The following is a 17207-nucleotide window of genomic DNA, read 5'->3' as shown; positions in this document are numbered from 1 at the left end:
GGAAAGGAGCAATAAACAGGACACCCCCCCAAAAAAAAAAAAAACGCAGTCTGCACCATTCTGTGCCTCCTAGCACCACTTTAATAATGCACCGACACCCCTTTTAACACTGCTCCCCCAAATTTGACTGCCTCTTCTCCCCAAGAGAGGGGGCAGGGGGACTAACCTTTAGGGGTACCACTGCCCCCCAAGGAAAGGCACAATAAACAAGAGTGTGGGAGGGAACCCCACCCCCCCAAAAAAACGAAGTCTGCACCATTCGGTGCCTCCTAGCACCCCTTTAATAATGCACCGACACCTCTTTTAACACTGCTCCCCCACATTTGTCTGCCCCTTCACCCCAAGAGAGGGGGCAGGGGGACATAAAAATGATGGGGATTGCCACCAAAACCCCCCTCCTTTGTAATTCCCCCATTTGTGTCCAAGGGGTTGGGTTCTGCTTGCCACTTATTGGCTCTGCTCCACTCTCTCTTACTCACACTCCGGCCCTGTGGCCTAGACTCTTCCACCACCTTCTCCTGAATCCCTGGCCCTGTCTTTCCTCTGTGACCACCACCCACTCTTGCTCTCTGCCCTTTCTCCATCTATGTCCCCCTTTCTTCTCTAAGTCCAACCAACCACCCCTGCTAGCCTCCGCCATCTGCACCTCTCTCAGCCTGCCCCCTATCTCTCCTCACTCACCACCTGTGCTCCTTCTATTCCTGCCCTCTGACTCAGCCTGGACCTATCCTTGCTCTCTCTGCGCCTGCGCACACACACACACACACACACACACACACCAACTGCTCTGCAATCCACCATTCACATGTCGACTCATGCTCTATCCACGCACACACAGCCATTGTACTTACCAATTTAGCAGCCATCTCTGACTTACCTCTGCTTTGCCGCCATCAGTCACCTGGTGCCGAGCCCGGGATTGGAACCCTGGTTGTCTGGTTGGAAGGCGGGAACTTACCCACTGGACCACAGTGGATTCCATATCTCTAGCTTGTCAAATCGTCCCTATATCATGGCTGTGAAGTGCCCTGTGTAGTAGAAGCCAGGAGCAGTGACATCAGGACCTTGATGTTGCTAATAGTGTCTCTTGCACAGTAAAAAGCCATGAAGGAGCTGTAGCTCAGTTGGTTGGGTGACTGCCTTTGGTGGAGCAAGCTACCCTTGGACAGGGGTTCGAATCCAGCCAGTGCCCAGAAACTACATTTAGCTAGAAAATACCAAGATATTTTTGTTTATTTAGAAATATTTTTTTTACTTCAAAAAATGCAGCAACAATTGGAGTAACTATGTTTTTTTGTATTAGAGCCCCAAATTTACAAATTTTGTCCCTCCTGACCCACCCCCTCCCTCCTTTTGCTCAAGTAGGTAAAATAGGAGCAGCGCCTTATTTTCAATGATCAATGTGTTGATGTTTTCTTCAATTTGGTGTTTTGGAGAAGAGTAATATGGGCGATGGGGGAGCATAACTAAGATCTATTATCTGAGGGGGATGCCATCCAGGTAATAAAATAGGTTGAATGGTGTTGATTTTTCATTTTGGTGTGAGCCAAGCTCTGCCATTGGGTGGATGATGCTTGCCAAGTTGCCTAGGCATAAAGGCAGAGTATGAGAGCTTGCTACTGAAATGCTGGGTAAAGCTGTGTGCAGGTGAAAGAGCCTTTATTAGCTGCATTGAGAAGGTAGCATGTTGTATTTTTGAAGTGCTAAAAAAGGATAAAGTCAGGCCTTTGTCTGACTATTTCTTGAAGATGCATGATGCAAGAAGTGTGAGTATGGAGCAGCTGGCCTGTCGTGACCTAGCCCACTCTGGCATGCTGTACTAGGCCATGCCGTAGGACTGGGACCACCGGGATTGGGATTTTAAACACCCCAGTCTGGGACTGGGACTGGGACTGGGACTGGGACTGGGACTGGGACTGCGACTGGGATTTTAAACAACCCAGTCTTAGTCTGCAGCCTTTACAGTCAGCCCACGAACGCCCATGTTCTGTATAGTGGATTACTGCAGGTAATTCGGGACCCTGCTAAATGAGGGTGGGGCACTTATCTGAAGGCTATTCGAGCGGAAGAATCCTTAGCCTAGGACAGTTTGGCAATTTAAGAAGTCTGCTGAATACCATATGTTGAAGGACGTATCACGCGGAAGCCAGCTAATGGCTCAGACCGAAGTAAGCATGGGAGGACTTTATTTGCATAGGACAGCCCCTTTCTCATTCCTAATATTATGCTGCAGTTGCTATGTAGCAGTACTAGGGGGCAGCTGTATGAACATAAAGCCACAGCGAGGCTTTAAAACTGTTTTTGTGGTGGGGGGTGGATTTGGAAGGAAAACAGCAAGATAAAAGTGTGAAAACATAGAGCAAGTGAGTGTGTCATCTGTCTCTTTGAAGAGACATGTGAAAGAAGAACAGCAGATCCACAGACCTCAGGTGGGAGAAGCATGGAAGAATATTCACCCCAAAATGAATACACTTACGCCATCTCAAAGCTTCCATGTGTGATCTGATGCTTTGCAGGTTGAAGGATTTGCCATTTCTGGTTTATAAATGTGCACAGTTGGAAAGAGCCTATTCCTAGAATGTTAGTAGCACACTCTTTAGAAGTGTCCTTACAGCCAAAATGTCAGGTACTCCTTTGGGGTTATGAGGCCTAGAAAAACATCCCAGGGGATCTTATAACATGTCCAGCAACAGGGCAACGAAATCATGGGGAGACCATCCCCCCAAGAATACTACTGCATGTTCTTTGTTTCCCCTCTCTATACCATAGCCACAGTAGGCCTCTTTCAAGCACCCTATTGCTTTGGTAATAGAAAGTGCCACAAAACTGATCCCCAGCCCTTGTCTCACCCATTGCCCCTAACCTTTAGGGGTACCCCTGCCCCCCAAGGAAAGGAGCAATAAACAGGACACCCCCCCCCCAAAAAAAAAAAAACGCAGTCTGCACCATTCTGTGCCTCCTAGCACCACTTTAATAATGCACCGACACCCCTTTTAACACTGCTCCCCCAAATTTGACTGCCTCTTCTCCCCAAGAGAGGGGGCAGGGGGACTAACCTTTAGGGGTACCACTGCCCCCCAAGGAAAGGCACAATAAACAAGAGTGTGGGAGGGAACCCCACCCCCCCAAAAAAACGAAGTCTGCACCATTCGGTGCCTCCTAGCACCCCTTTAATAATGCACCGACACCTCTTTTAACACTGCTCCCCCACATTTGTCTGCCCCTTCACCCCAAGAGAGGGGGCAGGGGGACATAAAAATGATGGGGATTGCCACCAAAACCCCCCTCCTTTGTAATTCCCCCATTTGTGTCCAAGGGGTTGGGCTCTGCTTGCCACCTATTGGCTCTGCTCCACTCTCACTCCGGCCCTGTGGCCTAGACTCTTCCACCACCTTCTCCTGAATCCCTGGCCCTGTCTTTCCTCTGTGACCACCACCCACTCTTGCTCTCTGCCCTTTCTCCATCTATGTCCCCCTTTCTTCTCTAAGTCCAACCAACCACCCCTGCTAGCCTCCGCCATCTGCACCTCTCTCAGCCTGACCCCTATCTCTCCTCACTCACCACCTGTGCTCCTTCTATTCCTGCCCTCTGACTCAGCCTGGACCTTTCCTTGCTCTCTCTGCGCCTGCGCACACACACACACACACACACCAACTGCTCTGCAATCCACCATTCACATGTCGACTCATGCTCTATCCACGCACACACAGCCATTGTACTTACCAATTTAGCAGCCATCTCTGACTTACCTCTGCTTTGCCGCCATCAGTCACCTGGTGCCGAGCCCGGGATTCGAACCCTGGTTGTCTGGTTGGAAGGCGGGAACTTACCCACTGGACCACAGTGGATTCCATATCTCTAGCTTGTCAAATCGTCCCTATATCATGGCTGTGAAGTGCCCTGTGTAGTAGAAGCCAGGAGCAGTGACATCAGGACCTTGATGTTGCTAATAGTGTCTCTTGCACAGTAAAAAGCCATGAAGGAGCTGTAGCTCAGTTGGTTGGGTGACTGCCTTTGGTGGAGCCAGCTACCCTTGGACAGGGGTTCGAATCCAGCCAGTGCCCAGAAACTACATTTAGCTAGAAAATACCAAGATATTTTTGTTTTTTTAGAAATATTTTTTTTACTTCAAAAAATGCAGCAACAATTGGAGTAACTATGTTTTTTTGTATTAGAGCCCCAAATTTACAAATTTTGTCCCTCCTGACCCACCCCCTCCCTCCTTTTGCTCAAGTAGGTAAAATAGGAGCAGCGCCTTATTTTCAATGATCAATGTGTTGATGTTTTCTTCAATTTGGTGTTTTGGAGAAGAGTAATATGGGCGATGGGGGAGCATAACTAAGATCTATTATCTGAGGGGGATGCCATCCAGGTAATAAAATAGGTTGAATGGTGTTGATTTTTCATTTTGGTGTGAGCCAAGCTCTGCCATTGGGTGGATGATGCTTGCCAAGTTGCCTAGGCATAAAGGCAGAGTATGAGAGCTTGCTACTGAAATGCTGGGTAAAGCTGTGTGCAGGTGAAAGAGCCTTTATTAGCTGCATTGAGAAGGTAGCATGTTGTATTTTTGAAGTGCTAAAAAAGGATAAAGTCAGGCCTTTGTCTGACTATTTCTTGAAGATGCATGATGCAAGAAGTGTGAGTATGGAGCAGCTGGCCTGTCGTGACCTAGCCCACTCTGGCATGCTGTACTAGGCCATGCCGTAGGACTGGGACCACCGGGATTGGGATTTTAAACACCCCAGTCTGGGACTGGGACTGGGACTGGGACTGGGACTGCGACTGGGATTTTAAACAACCCAGTCTTAGTCTGCAGCCTTTACAGTCAGCCCACGAACGCCCATGTTCTGTATAGTGGATTACTGCAGGTAATTCGGGACCCTGCTAAATGAGGGTGGGGCACTTATCTGAAGGCTATTCGAGCGGAAGAATCCTTAGCCTAGGACAGTTTGGCAATTTAAGAAGTCTGCTGAATACCATATGTTGAAGGACGTATCACGCGGAAGCCAGCTAATGGCTCAGACCGAAGTAAGCATGGGAGGACTTTATTTGCATAGGACAGCCCCTTTCTCATTCCTAATATTATGCTGCAGTTGCTATGTAGCAGTACTAGGGGGCAGCTGTATGAACATAAAGCCACAGCGAGGCTTTAAAACTGTATTTGTGGTGGGGGGTGGATTTGGAAGGAAAACAGCAAGATAAAAGTGTGAAAACATAGAGCAAGTGAGTGTGTCATCTGTCTCTTTGAAGAGACATGTGAAAGAAGAACAGCAGATCCACAGACCTCAGGTGGGAGAAGCATGGAAGAATATTCACCCCAAAATGAATACACTTACGCCATCTCAAAGCTTCCATGTGTGATCTGATGCTTTGCAGGTTGAAGGATTTGCCATTTCTGGTTTATAAATGTGCACAGTTGGAAAGAGCCTATTCCTAGAATGTTAGTAGCACACTCTTTAGAAGTGTCCTTACAGCCAAAATGTCAGGTACTCCTTTGGGGTTATGAGGCCTAGAAAAACATCCCAGGGGATCTTATAACATGTCCAGCAACAGGGCAACGAAATCATGGGGAGACCATCCCCCCAAGAATACTACTGCATGTTCTTTGTTTCCCCTCTCTATACCATAGCCACAGTAGGCCTCTTTCAAGCACCCTATTGCTTTGGTAATAGAAAGTGCCACAAAACTGATCCCCAGCCCTTGTCTCACCCATTGCCCCTAACCTTTAGGGGTACCCCTGCCCCCCAAGGAAAGGAGCAATAAACAGGACACCCCCCCCAAAAAAAAAAAAACGCACTCTGCACCATTCTGTGCCTCCTAGCACCACTTTAATAATGCACCGACACCCCTTTTAACACTGCTCCCCCAAATTTGACTGCCTCTTCTCCCCAAGAGAGGGGGCAGGGGGACTAACCTTTAGGGGTACCACTGCCCCCCAAGGAAAGGCACAATAAACAAGAGTGTGGGAGGGAACCCCACCCCCCCAAAAAAACGAAGTCTGCACCATTCGGTGCCTCCTAGCACCCCTTTAATAATGCACCGACACCTCTTTTAACACTGCTCCCCCACATTTGTCTGCCCCTTCACCCCAAGAGAGGGGGCAGGGGGACATAAAAATGATGGGGATTGCCACCAAAACCCCCCTCCTTTGTAATTCCCCCATTTGTGTCCAAGGGGTTGGGCTCTGCTTGCCACCTATTGGCTCTGCTCCACTCTCACTCCGGCCCTGTGGCCTAGACTCTTCCACCACCTTCTCCTGAATCCCTGGCCCTGTCTTTCCTCTGTGACCACCACCCACTCTTGCTCTCTGCCCTTTCTCCATCTATGTCCCCCTTTCTTCTCTAAGTCCAACCAACCACCCCTGCTAGCCTCCGCCATCTGCACCTCTCTCAGCCTGACCCCTATCTCTCCTCACTCACCACCTGTGCTCCTTCTATTCCTGCCCTCTGACTCAGCCTGGACCTTTCCTTGCTCTCTCTGCGCCTGCGCACACACACACACACACACACACACCAACTGCTCTGCAATCCACCATTCACATGTCGACTCATGCTCTATCCACGCACACACAGCCATTGTACTTACCAATTTAGCAGCCATCTCTGACTTACCTCTGCTTTGCCGCCATCAGTCACCTGGTGCCGAGCCCGGGATTCGAACCCTGGTTGTCTGGTTGGAAGGCGGGAACTTACCCACTGGACCACAGTGGATTCCATATCTCTAGCTTGTCAAATCGTCCCTATATCATGGCTGTGAAGTGCCCTGTGTAGTAGAAGCCAGGAGCAGTGACATCAGGACCTTGATGTTGCTAATAGTGTCTCTTGCACAGTAAAAAGCCATGAAGGAGCTGTAGCTCAGTTGGTTGGGTGACTGCCTTTGGTGGAGCCAGCTACCCTTGGACAGGGGTTCGAATCCAGCCAGTGCCCAGAAACTACATTTAGCTAGAAAATACCAAGATATTTTTGTTTTTTTAGAAATATTTTTTTTACTTCAAAAAATGCAGCAACAATTGGAGTAACTATGTTTTTTTGTATTAGAGCCCCAAATTTACAAATTTTGTCCCTCCTGACCCACCCCCTCCCTCCTTTTGCTCAAGTAGGTAAAATAGGAGCAGCGCCTTATTTTCAATGATCAATGTGTTGATGTTTTCTTCAATTTGGTGTTTTGGAGAAGAGTAATATGGGCGATGGGGGAGCATAACTAAGATCTATTATCTGAGGGGGATGCCATCCAGGTAATAAAATAGGTTGAATGGTGTTGATTTTTCATTTTGGTGTGAGCCAAGCTCTGCCATTGGGTGGATGATGCTTGCCAAGTTGCCTAGGCATAAAGGCAGAGTATGAGAGCTTGCTACTGAAATGCTGGGTAAAGCTGTGTGCAGGTGAAAGAGCCTTTATTAGCTGCATTGAGAAGGTAGCATGTTGTATTTTTGAAGTGCTAAAAAAGGATAAAGTCAGGCCTTTGTCTGACTATTTCTTGAAGATGCATGATGCAAGAAGTGTGAGTATGGAGCAGCTGGCCTGTCGTGACCTAGCCCACTCTGGCATGCTGTACTAGGCCATGCCGTAGGACTGGGACCACCGGGATTGGGATTTTAAACACCCCAGTCTGGGACTGGGACTGGGACTGGGACTGGGACTGGGACTGGGATTTTAAACAACCCAGTCTTAGTCTGCAGCCTTTACAGTCAGCCCACGAACGCCCATGTTCTGTATAGTGGATTACTGCAGGTAATTCGGGACCCTGCTAAATGAGGGTGGGGCACTTATCTGAAGGCTATTCGAGCGGAAGAATCCTTAGCCTAGGACAGTTTGGCAATTTAAGAAGTCTGCTGAATACCATATGTTGAAGGACGTATCACGCGGAAGCCAGCTAATGGCTCAGACCGAAGTAAGCATGGGAGGACTTTATTTGCATAGGACAGCCCCTTTCTCATTCCTAATATTATGCTGCAGTTGCTATGTAGCAGTACTAGGGGGCAGCTGTATGAACATAAAGCCACAGCGAGGCTTTAAAACTGTATTTGTGGTGGGGGGTGGATTTGGAAGGAAAACAGCAAGATAAAAGTGTGAAAACATAGAGCAAGTGAGTGTGTCATCTGTCTCTTTGAAGAGACATGTGAAAGAAGAACAGCAGATCCACAGACCTCAGGTGGGAGAAGCATGGAAGAATATTCACCCCAAAATGAATACACTTACGCCATCTCAAAGCTTCCATGTGTGATCTGATGCTTTGCAGGTTGAAGGATTTGCCATTTCTGGTTTATAAATGTGCACAGTTGGAAAGAGCCTATTCCTAGAATGTTAGTAGCACACTCTTTAGAAGTGTCCTTACAGCCAAAATGTCAGGTACTCCTTTGGGGTTATGAGGCCTAGAAAAACATCCCAGGGGATCTTATAACATGTCCAGCAACAGGGCAACGAAATCATGGGGAGACCATCCCCCCAAGAATACTACTGCATGTTCTTTGTTTCCCCTCTCTATACCATAGCCACAGTAGGCCTCTTTCAAGCACCCTATTGCTTTGGTAATAGAAAGTGCCACAAAACTGATCCCCAGCCCTTGTCTCACCCATTGCCCCTAACCTTTAGGGGTACCCCTGCCCCCCAAGGAAAGGAGCAATAAACAGGACACCCCCCCCAAAAAAAAAAAAACGCACTCTGCACCATTCTGTGCCTCCTAGCACCACTTTAATAATGCACCGACACCCCTTTTAACACTGCTCCCCCAAATTTGACTGCCTCTTCTCCCCAAGAGAGGGGGCAGGGGGACTAACCTTTAGGGGTACCACTGCCCCCCAAGGAAAGGCACAATAAACAAGAGTGTGGGAGGGAACCCCACCCCCCCAAAAAAACGAAGTCTGCACCATTCGGTGCCTCCTAGCACCCCTTTAATAATGCACCGACACCTCTTTTAACACTGCTCCCCCACATTTGTCTGCCCCTTCACCCCAAGAGAGGGGGCAGGGGGACATAAAAATGATGGGGATTGCCACCAAAACCCCCCTCCTTTGTAATTCCCCCATTTGTGTCCAAGGGGTTGGGCTCTGCTTGCCACTTATTGGCTCTGCTCCACTCTCTCTTACTCACACTCCGGCCCTGTGGCCTAGACTCTTCCACCACCTTCTCCTGAATCCCTGGCCCTGTCTTTCCTCTGTGACCACCACCCACTCTTGCTCTCTGCCCTTTCTCCATCTATGTCCCCCTTTCTTCTCTAAGTCCAACCAACCACCCCTGCTAGCCTCCGCCATCTGCACCTCTCTCAGCCTGCCCCCTATCTCTCCTCACTCACCACCTGTGCTCCTTCTATTCCTGCCCTCTGACTCAGCCTGGACCTATCCTTGCTCTCTCTGCGCCTGCGCACACACACACACACACACACCAACTGCTCTGCAATCCACCATTCACATGTCGACTCATGCTCTATCCACGCACACACAGCCATTGTACTTACCAATTTAGCAGCCATCTCTGACTTACCTCTGCTTTGCCGCCATCAGTCACCTGGTGCCGAGCCCGGGATTCGAACCCTGGTTGTCTGGTTGGAAGGCGGGAACTTACCCACTGGACCACAGTGGATTCCATATCTCTAGCTTGTCAAATCGTCCCTATATCATGGCTGTGAAGTGCCCTGTGTAGTAGAAGCCAGGAGCAGTGACATCAGGACCTTGATGTTGCTAATAGTGTCTCTTGCACAGTAAAAAGCCATGAAGGAGCTGTAGCTCAGTTGGTTGGGTGACTGCCTTTGGTGGAGCAAGCTACCCTTGGACAGGGGTTCGAATCCAGCCAGTGCCCAGAAACTACATTTAGCTAGAAAATACCAAGATATTTTTGTTTATTTAGAAATATTTTTTTTACTTCAAAAAATGCAGCAACAATTGGAGTAACTATGTTTTTTTGTATTAGAGCCCCAAATTTACAAATTTTGTCCCTCCTGACCCACCCCCTCCCTCCTTTTGCTCAAGTAGGTAAAATAGGAGCAGCGCCTTATTTTCAATGATCAATGTGTTGATGTTTTCTTCAATTTGGTGTTTTGGAGAAGAGTAATATGGGCGATGGGGGAGCATAACTAAGATCTATTATCTGAGGGGGATGCCATCCAGGTAATAAAATAGGTTGAATGGTGTTGATTTTTCATTTTGGTGTGAGCCAAGCTCTGCCATTGGGTGGATGATGCTTGCCAAGTTGCCTAGGCATAAAGGCAGAGTATGAGAGCTTGCTACTGAAATGCTGGGTAAAGCTGTGTGCAGGTGAAAGAGCCTTTATTAGCTGCATTGAGAAGGTAGCATGTTGTATTTTTGAAGTGCTAAAAAAGGATAAAGTCAGGCCTTTGTCTGACTATTTCTTGAAGATGCATGATGCAAGAAGTGTGAGTATGGAGCAGCTGGCCTGTCGTGACCTAGCCCACTCTGGCATGCTGTACTAGGCCATGCCGTAGGACTGGGACCACCGGGATTGGGATTTTAAACACCCCAGTCTGGGACTGGGACTGGGACTGGGACTGGGACTGCGACTGGGATTTTAAACAACCCAGTCTTAGTCTGCAGCCTTTACAGTCAGCCCACGAACGCCCATGTTCTGTATAGTGGATTACTGCAGGTAATTCGGGACCCTGCTAAATGAGGGTGGGGCACTTATCTGAAGGCTATTCGAGCGGAAGAATCCTTAGCCTAGGACAGTTTGGCAATTTAAGAAGTCTGCTGAATACCATATGTTGAAGGACGTATCACGCGGAAGCCAGCTAATGGCTCAGACCGAAGTAAGCATGGGAGGACTTTATTTGCATAGGACAGCCCCTTTCTCATTCCTAATATTATGCTGCAGTTGCTATGTAGCAGTACTAGGGGGCAGCTGTATGAACATAAAGCCACAGCGAGGCTTTAAAACTGTTTTTGTGGTGGGGGGTGGATTTGGAAGGAAAACAGCAAGATAAAAGTGTGAAAACATAGAGCAAGTGAGTGTGTCATCTGTCTCTTTGAAGAGACATGTGAAAGAAGAACAGCAGATCCACAGACCTCAGGTGGGAGAAGCATGGAAGAATATTCACCCCAAAATGAATACACTTACGCCATCTCAAAGCTTCCATGTGTGATCTGATGCTTTGCAGGTTGAAGGATTTGCCATTTCTGGTTTATAAATGTGCACAGTTGGAAAGAGCCTATTCCTAGAATGTTAGTAGCACACTCTTTAGAAGTGTCCTTACAGCCAAAATGTCAGGTACTCCTTTGGGGTTATGAGGCCTAGAAAAACATCCCAGGGGATCTTATAACATGTCCAGCAACAGGGCAACGAAATCATGGGGAGACCATCCCCCCAAGAATACTACTGCATGTTCTTTGTTTCCCCTCTCTATACCATAGCCACAGTAGGCCTCTTTCAAGCACCCTATTGCTTTGGTAATAGAAAGTGCCACAAAACTGATCCCCAGCCCTTGTCTCACCCATTGCCCCTAACCTTTAGGGGTACCCCTGCCCCCCAAGGAAAGGAGCAATAAACAGGACACCCCCCCCCCCAAAAAAAAAAAAACGCAGTCTGCACCATTCTGTGCCTCCTAGCACCACTTTAATAATGCACCGACACCCCTTTTAACACTGCTCCCCCAAATTTGACTGCCTCTTCTCCCCAAGAGAGGGGGCAGGGGGACTAACCTTTAGGGGTACCACTGCCCCCCAAGGAAAGGCACAATAAACAAGAGTGTGGGAGGGAACCCCACCCCCCCAAAAAAACGAAGTCTGCACCATTCGGTGCCTCCTAGCACCCCTTTAATAATGCACCGACACCTCTTTTAACACTGCTCCCCCACATTTGTCTGCCCCTTCACCCCAAGAGAGGGGGCAGGGGGACATAAAAATGATGGGGATTGCCACCAAAACCCCCCTCCTTTGTAATTCCCCCATTTGTGTCCAAGGGGTTGGGCTCTGCTTGCCACCTATTGGCTCTGCTCCACTCTCACTCCGGCCCTGTGGCCTAGACTCTTCCACCACCTTCTCCTGAATCCCTGGCCCTGTCTTTCCTCTGTGACCACCACCCACTCTTGCTCTCTGCCCTTTCTCCATCTATGTCCCCCTTTCTTCTCTAAGTCCAACCAACCACCCCTGCTAGCCTCCGCCATCTGCACCTCTCTCAGCCTGACCCCTATCTCTCCTCACTCACCACCTGTGCTCCTTCTATTCCTGCCCTCTGACTCAGCCTGGACCTTTCCTTGCTCTCTCTGCGCCTGCGCACACACACACACACACACACACACACACACACACACCAACTGCTCTGCAATCCACCATTCACATGTCGACTCATGCTCTATCCACGCACACACAGCCATTGTACTTACCAATTTAGCAGCCATCTCTGACTTACCTCTGCTTTGCCGCCATCAGTCACCTGGTGCCGAGCCCGGGATTCGAACCCTGGTTGTCTGGTTGGAAGGCGGGAACTTACCCACTGGACCACAGTGGATTCCATATCTCTAGCTTGTCAAATCGTCCCTATATCATGGCTGTGAAGTGCCCTGTGTAGTAGAAGCCAGGAGCAGTGACATCAGGACCTTGATGTTGCTAATAGTGTCTCTTGCACAGTAAAAAGCCATGAAGGAGCTGTAGCTCAGTTGGTTGGGTGACTGCCTTTGGTGGAGCCAGCTACCCTTGGACAGGGGTTCGAATCCAGCCAGTGCCCAGAAACTACATTTAGCTAGAAAATACCAAGATATTTTTGTTTTTTTAGAAATATTTTTTTTACTTCAAAAAATGCAGCAACAATTGGAGTAACTATGTTTTTTTGTATTAGAGCCCCAAATTTACAAATTTTGTCCCTCCTGACCCACCCCCTCCCTCCTTTTGCTCAAGTAGGTAAAATAGGAGCAGCGCCTTATTTTCAATGATCAATGTGTTGATGTTTTCTTCAATTTGGTGTTTTGGAGAAGAGTAATATGGGCGATGGGGGAGCATAACTAAGATCTATTATCTGAGGGGGATGCCATCCAGGTAATAAAATAGGTTGAATGGTGTTGATTTTTCATTTTGGTGTGAGCCAAGCTCTGCCATTGGGTGGATGATGCTTGCCAAGTTGCCTAGGCATAAAGGCAGAGTATGAGAGCTTGCTACTGAAATGCTGGGTAAAGCTGTGTGCAGGTGAAAGAGCCTTTATTAGCTGCATTGAGAAGGTAGCATGTTGTATTTTTGAAGTGCTAAAAAAGGATAAAGTCAGGCCTTTGTCTGACTATTTCTTGAAGATGCATGATGCAAGAAGTGTGAGTATGGAGCAGCTGGCCTGTCGTGACCTAGCCCACTCTGGCATGCTGTACTAGGCCATGCCGTAGGACTGGGACCACCGGGATTGGGATTTTAAACACCCCAGTCTGGGACTGGGACTGGGACTGGGACTGGGACTGCGACTGGGATTTTAAACAACCCAGTCTTAGTCTGCAGCCTTTACAGTCAGCCCACGAACGCCCATGTTCTGTATAGTGGATTACTGCAGGTAATTCGGGACCCTGCTAAATGAGGGTGGGGCACTTATCTGAAGGCTATTCGAGCGGAAGAATCCTTAGCCTAGGACAGTTTGGCAATTTAAGAAGTCTGCTGAATACCATATGTTGAAGGACGTATCACGCGGAAGCCAGCTAATGGCTCAGACCGAAGTAAGCATGGGAGGACTTTATTTGCATAGGACAGCCCCTTTCTCATTCCTAATATTATGCTGCAGTTGCTATGTAGCAGTACTAGGGGGCAGCTGTATGAACATAAAGCCACAGCGAGGCTTTAAAACTGTATTTGTGGTGGGGGGTGGATTTGGAAGGAAAACAGCAAGATAAAAGTGTGAAAACATAGAGCAAGTGAGTGTGTCATCTGTCTCTTTGAAGAGACATGTGAAAGAAGAACAGCAGATCCACAGACCTCAGGTGGGAGAAGCATGGAAGAATATTCACCCCAAAATGAATACACTTACGCCATCTCAAAGCTTCCATGTGTGATCTGATGCTTTGCAGGTTGAAGGATTTGCCATTTCTGGTTTATAAATGTGCACAGTTGGAAAGAGCCTATTCCTAGAATGTTAGTAGCACACTCTTTAGAAGTGTCCTTACAGCCAAAATGTCAGGTACTCCTTTGGGGTTATGAGGCCTAGAAAAACATCCCAGGGGATCTTATAACATGTCCAGCAACAGGGCAACGAAATCATGGGGAGACCATCCCCCCAAGAATACTACTGCATGTTCTTTGTTTCCCCTCTCTATACCATAGCCACAGTAGGCCTCTTTCAAGCACCCTATTGCTTTGGTAATAGAAAGTGCCACAAAACTGATCCCCAGCCCTTGTCTCACCCATTGCCCCTAACCTTTAGGGGTACCCCTGCCCCCCAAGGAAAGGAGCAATAAACAGGACACCCCCCCCAAAAAAAAAAAAACGCAGTCTGCACCATTCTGTGCCTCCTAGCACCACTTTAATAATGCACCGACACCCCTTTTAACACTGCTCCCCCAAATTTGACTGCCTCTTCTCCCCAAGAGAGGGGGCAGGGGGACTAACCTTTAGGGGTACCACTGCCCCCCAAGGAAAGGCACAATAAACAAGAGTGTGGGAGGGAACCCCACCCCCCCAAAAAAACGAAGTCTGCACCATTCGGTGCCTCCTAGCACCCCTTTAATAATGCACCGACACCTCTTTTAACACTGCTCCCCCACATTTGTCTGCCCCTTCACCCCAAGAGAGGGGGCAGGGGGACATAAAAATGATGGGGATTGCCACCAAAACCCCCCTCCTTTGTAATTCCCCCATTTGTGTCCAAGGGGTTGGGCTCTGCTTGCCACTTATTGGCTCTGCTCCACTCTCTCTTACTCACACTCCGGCCCTGTGGCCTAGACTCTTCCACCACCTTCTCCTGAATCCCTGGCCCTGTCTTTCCTCTGTGACCACCACCCACTCTTGCTCTCTGCCCTTTCTCCATCTATGTCCCCCTTTCTTCTCTAAGTCCAACCAACCACCCCTGCTAGCCTCCGCCATCTGCACCTCTCTCAGCCTGCCCCCTATCTCTCCTCACTCACCACCTGTGCTCCTTCTATTCCTGCCCTCTGACTCAGCCTGGACCTATCCTTGCTCTCTCTGCGCCTGCGCACACACACACACACACACACACACACACACCAACTGCTCTGCAATCCACCATTCACATGTCGACTCATGCTCTATCCACGCACACACAGCCATTGTACTTACCAATTTAGCAGCCATCTCTGACTTACCTCTGCTTTGCCGCCATCAGTCACCTGGTGCCGAGCCCGGGATTCGAACCCTGGTTGTCTGGTTGGAAGGCGGGAACTTACCCACTGGACCACAGTGGATTCCATATTTCTAGCTTGTCAAATCGTCCCTATATCATGGCTGTGAAGTGCCCTGTGTAGTAGAAGCCAGGAGCAGTGACATCAGGACCTTGATGTTGCTAATAGTGTCTCTTGCACAGTAAAAAGCCATGAAGGAGCTGTAGCTCAGTTGGTTGGGTGACTGCCTTTGGTGGAGCAAGCTACCCTTGGACAGGGGTTCGAATCCAGCCAGTGCCCAGAAACTACATTTAGCTAGAAAATACCAAGATATTTTTGTTTATTTAGAAATATTTTTTTTACTTCAAAAAATGCAGCAACAATTGGAGTAACTATGTTTTTTTGTATTAGAGCCCCAAATTTACAAATTTTGTCCCTCCTGACCCACCCCCTCCCTCCTTTTGCTCAAGTAGGTAAAATAGGAGCAGCGCCTTATTTTCAATGATCAATGTGTTGATGTTTTCTTCAATTTGGTGTTTTGGAGAAGAGTAATATGGGCGATGGGGGAGCATAACTAAGATCTATTATCTGAGGGGGATGCCATCCAGGTAATAAAATAGGTTGAATGGTGTTGATTTTTCATTTTGGTGTGAGCCAAGCTCTGCCATTGGGTGGATGATGCTTGCCAAGTTGCCTAGGCATAAAGGCAGAGTATGAGAGCTTGCTACTGAAATGCTGGGTAAAGCTGTGTGCAGGTGAAAGAGCCTTTATTAGCTGCATTGAGAAGGTAGCATGTTGTATTTTTGAAGTGCTAAAAAAGGATAAAGTCAGGCCTTTGTCTGACTATTTCTTGAAGATGCATGATGCAAGAAGTGTGAGTATGGAGCAGCTGGCCTGTCGTGACCTAGCCCACTCTGGCATGCTGTACTAGGCCATGCCGTAGGACTGGGACCACCGGGATTGGGATTTTAAACACCCCAGTCTGGGACTGGGACTGGGACTGGGACTGGGACTGCGACTGGGATTTTAAACAACCCAGTCTTAGTCTGCAGCCTTTACAGTCAGCCCACGAACGCCCATGTTCTGTATAGTGGATTACTGCAGGTAATTCGGGACCCTGCTAAATGAGGGTGGGGCACTTATCTGAAGGCTATTCGAGCGGAAGAATCCTTAGCCTAGGACAGTTTGGCAATTTAAGAAGTCTGCTGAATACCATATGTTGAAGGACGTATCACGCGGAAGCCAGCTAATGGCTCAGACCGAAGTAAGCATGGGAGGACTTTATTTGCATAGGACAGCCCCTTTCTCATTCCTAATATTATGCTGCAGTTGCTATGTAGCAGTACTAGGGGGCAGCTGTATGAACATAAAGCCACAGCGAGGCTTTAAAACTGTTTTTGTGGTGGGGGGTGGATTTGGAAGGAAAACAGCAAGATAAAAGTGTGAAAACATAGAGCAAGTGAGTGTGTCATCTGTCTCTTTGAAGAGACATGTGAAAGAAGAACAGCAGATCCACAGACCTCAGGTGGGAGAAGCATGGAAGAATATTCACCCCAAAATGAATACACTTACGCCATCTCAAAGCTTCCATGTGTGATCTGATGCTTTGCAGGTTGAAGGATTTGCCATTTCTGGTTTATAAATGTGCACAGTTGGAAAGAGCCTATTCCTAGAATGTTAGTAGCACACTCTTTAGAAGTGTCCTTACAGCCAAAATGTCAGGTACTCCTTTGGGGTTATGAGGCCTAGAAAAACATCCCAGGGGATCTTATAACATGTCCAGCAACAGGGCAACGAAATCATGGGGAGACCATCCCCCCAAGAATACTACTGCATGTTCTTTGTTTCCCCTCTCATAGCCACAGTAGGCCTCTTTCAAGCACCCTATTGCTTTGGTAATAGAAAGTGCCACAAAACTGATCCCCAGCCCTTGTCTCACCCATTGCCCCTAACCTTTA

The sequence above is a fragment of the Pleurodeles waltl genome, chromosome 8 (genome assembly GCF_031143425.1).
Source record: "Pleurodeles waltl isolate 20211129_DDA chromosome 8, aPleWal1.hap1.20221129, whole genome shotgun sequence".
Classification (NCBI taxonomy): domain Eukaryota; kingdom Metazoa; phylum Chordata; class Amphibia; order Caudata; family Salamandridae; genus Pleurodeles; species Pleurodeles waltl.
Note: the sequence above shows the minus strand (reverse complement) of the source record.